A 5,861-nucleotide genomic window follows, 5' to 3' on the forward strand; every position below is an offset into this window, starting at 1 on the left:
GATTTAATTGCGTATTTGGCGCCATATTTAAAATTAATTAGCTAATTTTAACTATTTTCGCGGTGTGTTTTGGAATGAGAATTGTGGCGGCCATTGAGTCTTTTCTTCTTTGTTCTTTTTCTGGATTTATATGGTCGCTGTATGGTCTAGTTGGCGCTACAACCAGGGTTATTAATTTCTACTATTTCCGACATTCGAACAATTAAAGTTTGTTTATATTTGTATCCACTTGTGTTCTAGTTTGCAAAACATACCAACAAAAATTGTTTCGCTTGAAGGAAACAAAATTTAACTTCTTCGATATTTTAACGAATTTTTCTACACCAACTTCCGTTTTTAGCCCCGCCCTCAAAATTTTTGTCATTTGGAAAATGGGGTGAAGTTAGAAAAATTATTGTTTTTGAGTTTTTTTTTAATTTTGCAAATTGAATGTTAACGTTTTGAAAAAGTGTGCAAAAAATCCAATTTGTGTACCAATTAATATGGTTTTTTAAGTTCATAGTTAATAAATGAAATGCACAATGTAGTTTGGCAATGCTGCTCTTCGCGAATTCGTAACAAAAACAAGGACCAAAAACTGGCGATTTTTAGTAAATTAACGCGGTAATTTTTCCGCACGAGCGTAAAAATATGAAAAATTTGTTAAACCAAAATGTAACTGTGACGTACCATATTAAGTCCGAAAACCGTAAGATTCGTTAGATTTTCAATCAATTTAGTGGCCCTTTAATAGTGCCCATATTTTACATTTGGAAATTTTTTCGTCATTTTCAAAAAATAGTATTTTTTTTAATTAAATGCGACGTTGCGTAATTGCTTTAACAGTGTATATATTTAGCATTTTGAAAACTTTCCACCATTTTTATAAAATAGTTATTTATTTTAATTAAATTCGACGTTGATTAATTGCTTTAACAGTGCACATCTTTAACAATTTGGAAAAATAGTATTTTTTTTATTAAATTAGACGTTGTGTAATTGCTTTAATAGTGCACATATTTTACGGTTAGAAAATTTTCCGCCAATTTGAAAAATTAATAATTTTTTTAAATTAAATTTGACATTGCGTAATTGCTTTAACGGTGCATATATTTTACATTTTAAAAAAATTTCCACCATTTTGAAAAACCAGTATGTTTTAAAATTAAATTAGACGTTGCATAATTACTTTAACAGTGCATGTATTTTACATTTTAGAAAAATAGTAATTTTGTTTCAATTCGACGTTGCGTAATTGCTTTAGCAGTGCACATATTTTACGTTTAGAAAATTTCGGCAAATTTGAAAAAATAATAATATTTTTAAATTAAATTCGACGTTGCATAATTGCTTTAACAGTGCATATATTTTATATTTTAGAAAAATAGTAATTTTTTAATTAAACTCGACGTTGCATAATTGCTTTAACAGTGCATATATTTAACATTTTGGAAAATAGTAATTTTGATTAAATTCGATGTTGCGTAATTGCTTGAACAGTGCATATATTTTACATTTTGGAAAAATAGTAATTTTGTTTAAATTCGACGTTGCGTAATTGCTTTAATAGTGCACATATTTTACGGTTAGAAAACTTTCCGCCAATTTGAAAAAATAATAATTTTTTAAATTAAATTCGACGTTGCGTAATTGCTTTAACAGCTAGTGTACATATTTCAAATTTTGAAAAATGTCCGCCATTTGGAAAAAAATAATAATTTTTTTTAATTAAATTCGACGTTGCGTAATAGATTTTTTTGAAATGCCAGCGTTTATTGAAAATTGAGCCACTCAATGAAGATTCAATATTTGGTAGTATCTGCAAAAACGTTGGCAAAAAAGACCCGATACCAAAACTGATACAATTTCGATACAGTCATCAAAGATTCGAAATCTCAGCCCAGTTAACCTTGGATGATAAAAATATTCGACGCCTATCTAATCATTACGCAAAATAATTTTCAGTGCATTGGTTGAGTTTCACTTAGTGCGAATAAATTAATGCTCAATAATTAAGCAACGGCTAAATTCGCACGAGGCAAATTTTTTGGTCAACATGCAGTGTCAATGTTTTTAACAGTATGTAAATATCTTCTATAAAAATAAAGTATTACACTAAAATAATTTTGAAATTACGTTAAATTAATGTTTAATTTTAGAGTTGAATAATTGTAGGTCCTACCATAAGTATCTCGAAAAAGTATCCACAGACACTATTTGAAATCTCGAAACATTTGCCACAGAAAATTTCCAAGGATTTTCCACAAACACTATTTGAGATCTCGAAACATTTGCCATATACGCTTTTTGAAACCTCGAAACATTTTCCACAGACACTATTTGAGATCTCGAAACATTTGCCATATACGCTTTTTGAAACCTCGAAACATTTTCCACAGACACTATTTGAAATCTCGAAACATTTGCCATATACGCTTTTTGAAACCTTGAAACATTTTCCACAGACACTATTTGAAATCTAGAAACATTTGCCATATACGCTTTTTGAAACCTCGAAAAATTTTCCACAAACACTATTTGAAATCTAGAAACATTTGCCACGGAAAATCTCGAAATATTTTCCACAAGCACTATTTAAAATCTCTAAACATTTGCCATAGACGCTATTTGAAACTTGAAACATTTGCCATAGATGCTATTTGAAACTCGAAACATTTGCCATAGACGCTATTTGAAATCTCGAAACATTTGCCATATACGCTTTTTGAAACCTCGAAACATTTTCCACAGACACTATTTGAAATCTCGAAACATTTGCTACAGACACTATTTGAAATCTCGAAACATTTGCCACAGACACTATTTGAAATCTCGAAACATTTTCCACAGACACTATTTGAAATCTCGAAATATTTTCCACAAGCACTATTTAAAATCTCTAAACATTTGCCATAGACGCTATTTGAAACTTGAAACATTTGCCATAGATGCTATTTGAAACTCGAAACATTTGCCATAGACGCTATTTGAAATCTCGAAACATTTGCCATATACGCTTTTTGAAACCTCGAAACATTTTCCACAGACACTATTTGAAATCTCGAAACATTTGCTACAGACACTATTTGAAATCTCGAAACATTTGCCACAGACACTATTTGAAATCTCGAAACATTTTCCACAGACACTATTTGAAATCTCGAAACATTTGCCACAGACACTATTTGAAATCTCGAAACATTTGCCACAGACACTATTTGCAATCTAGAAACATTTGCCACAGAAAATCTCGAAATATTTCTCACAGGCACTATTTGAAACCTCTAAACATTTGCCATAGACGATATTTGAAATCTCGAAATATTTGCCACAGAAATTCTCGAAACATTTGCCATATACGCTTTTTGAAACCTCGAAACATTTTCCACAGACACTATTTGAAATCTCGAAACATTTGCCACAGACACTATTTGAAATCTCGAAACATTTGCCACAGACACTATTTGCAATCTAGAAACATTTGCCACAGAAAATCTCGAAATATTTCTCACAAGCACTATTTGAAACCTCTAAACATTTGCCATAGATGATATTTGAAATCTCGAAATATTTGCCACAGAAATTCTCGAAGGATTTGCCATAGACGATGTTTGAAATCTCGAAATATTTGCACACAGAAAATCTCGAAGGATTTTCCACAAGCACTATTTGAAATCTCCAAATATATGACACAGACAATTATTTTAAATCTCTATACAGTGACAGGAAAGTAAACTATACCAACCCAGAAACATTACCTTTAACTTAAATCCATGGGGATTTTTCATCTTATGACGTCAGAAGATGAACTGTAATAAGATCAAAACCAAATTGATACGCTCAAACATACAATTTTAAAAATGGATTCTACTCATTTTATAATAATTTTCATTAAAAATATTTTAATTAGGTATTTAACTACTATTTATTATTTTAAACCCTTGATTATTTTGTTAACTATTTTAATAATAACTCCACACAAAATGCAACACGTTGTAAATTAAAGAATTTAAAAAGTACTTCAACATAAACAAATATGGGATACGCCAATAAATTTAAAATAATTAAATAAAATTATATTACTCATAATATTTTGAGATTAAAATTCATTGATCAATTTTTATAGATTTTCCCTGATTTTTTTAAGCACAAAATACTTTATATATTACTTCTATCAGAAGATAATGAAATTCATTCAACTTATATTTGAGATAAAATCCAACTCTTCAGTTTACCAAAACTTTAAAAAATTCACAGAATTTAGGACATTTACCTTATTAAAATTTTAAAGATAAATTTAAATTTTAATAAATGTATAAAAAAATATTTACTGACATTTTAGTCGCATTTTCAGATTTCCAGACCTTTCCCTCACATTTTAGTCCCATTTTCAGATTCCTTGACCTTTCCCTGACATTTCAGTCCCATATTCAGATTCCTTGAACTTTCCCTGACATACATTTCAGTCGCATTTTCAGATTCCCAGACCTTTCCCTGACATTTTAGTCCCATTTTCAGATTCCTTGACCTTTCTCTGACATTTTAGTCGAATTTTCAGATTCCTTGATCTTTCGCTGACATTTTAGTCCCATTTTTAGATTCCTTGACCTTTCCCTGACATTTTAATCCCATATTCCTATTCCTTGACTTTTCCCTGACATTTTAGTCCCATTTTCAGATTCCTTGACCTTTCCCTGACGTTTTAGTCCCATTTTCAGATTCCTTGACCTTTCTCTGATATTTTAGTCCCATATTCCTATTCCTTGACTTTTCCCTGACATTTTTGTCCCATTTTCAGATTCCTTGACCTTTCCCTGACATTTTAGTCCCATTTTCAGATTCCTTGACCTTTCTCTGATATTTTAGTCCCATTTTCAGATTCCTTGACCTTTCTCTAACATTTTAATCCCATATTCCGATTCCTTGACTTTTCCCTGACATTTTAGTCCCATTTTCAGATTCCTTGACCTTTCCCTGGCGTTTTAGTCCCATATTCCTATTCCTTGACTTTTCCCTGACATTTTAGTCCCATTTTCAGATTCCTTGAAGTTTCCCTGACGTTTTAGTCCCATTTTCAGATTCCTTGACCTTTCTCTGATATTTTAGTTCCAATTTCAGATTCCTTGATCTTTCTCTGATATTTTAGTCCCATTTTCAGATTCCTTGACCTTTCTCTAACATTTTAATCCCATATTCCGATTCCTTGACCTTTCGCTGACATTTTAGTCGCATTTTCAGATTTCCAGACCTTTCCCTCACATTTTAGTCCCATTTTCAGATTCCTTGACCTTTCCCTGACATTTCAGTCCCATATTCAGATTCCTTGAACTTTCCCTGACATACATTTCAGTCGCATTTTCAGATTCCCAGACCTTTCCCTGACATTTTAGTCCCATTTTCAGATTCCTTGACCTTTCTCTGACATTTTAGTCGAATTTTCAGATTCCTTGATCTTTCGCTGACATTTTAGTCCCATTTTTAGATTCCTTGACCTTTCCCTGACATTTTAATCCCATATTCCTATTCCTTGACTTTTCCCTGACATTTTAGTCCCATTTTCAGATTCCTTGACCTTTCCCTGACGTTTTAGTCCCATTTTCAGATTCCTTGACCTTTCTCTGATATTTTAGTCCCATATTCCTATTCCTTGACTTTTCCCTGACATTTTTGTCCCATTTTCAGATTCCTTGACCTTTCCCTGACATTTTAGTCCCATTTTCAGATTCCTTGACCTTTCTCTGATATTTTAGTCCCATTTTCAGATTCCTTGACCTTTCTCTAACATTTTAATCCCATATTCCGATTCCTTGACCTTTCCCTGACGTTTTAGTCCCATTTTTAGATTCCTTGACCTTTCCCTGACATTTTAATCCCATATTCCT

The sequence above is a fragment of the Leiobunum rupestre genome, chromosome 2 (assembly GCF_980474605.1).
Source record: "Leiobunum rupestre chromosome 2, qqLeiRupe1.1.hap1, whole genome shotgun sequence".
Classification (NCBI taxonomy): Eukaryota; Metazoa; Arthropoda; class Arachnida; order Opiliones; family Sclerosomatidae; genus Leiobunum; species Leiobunum rupestre.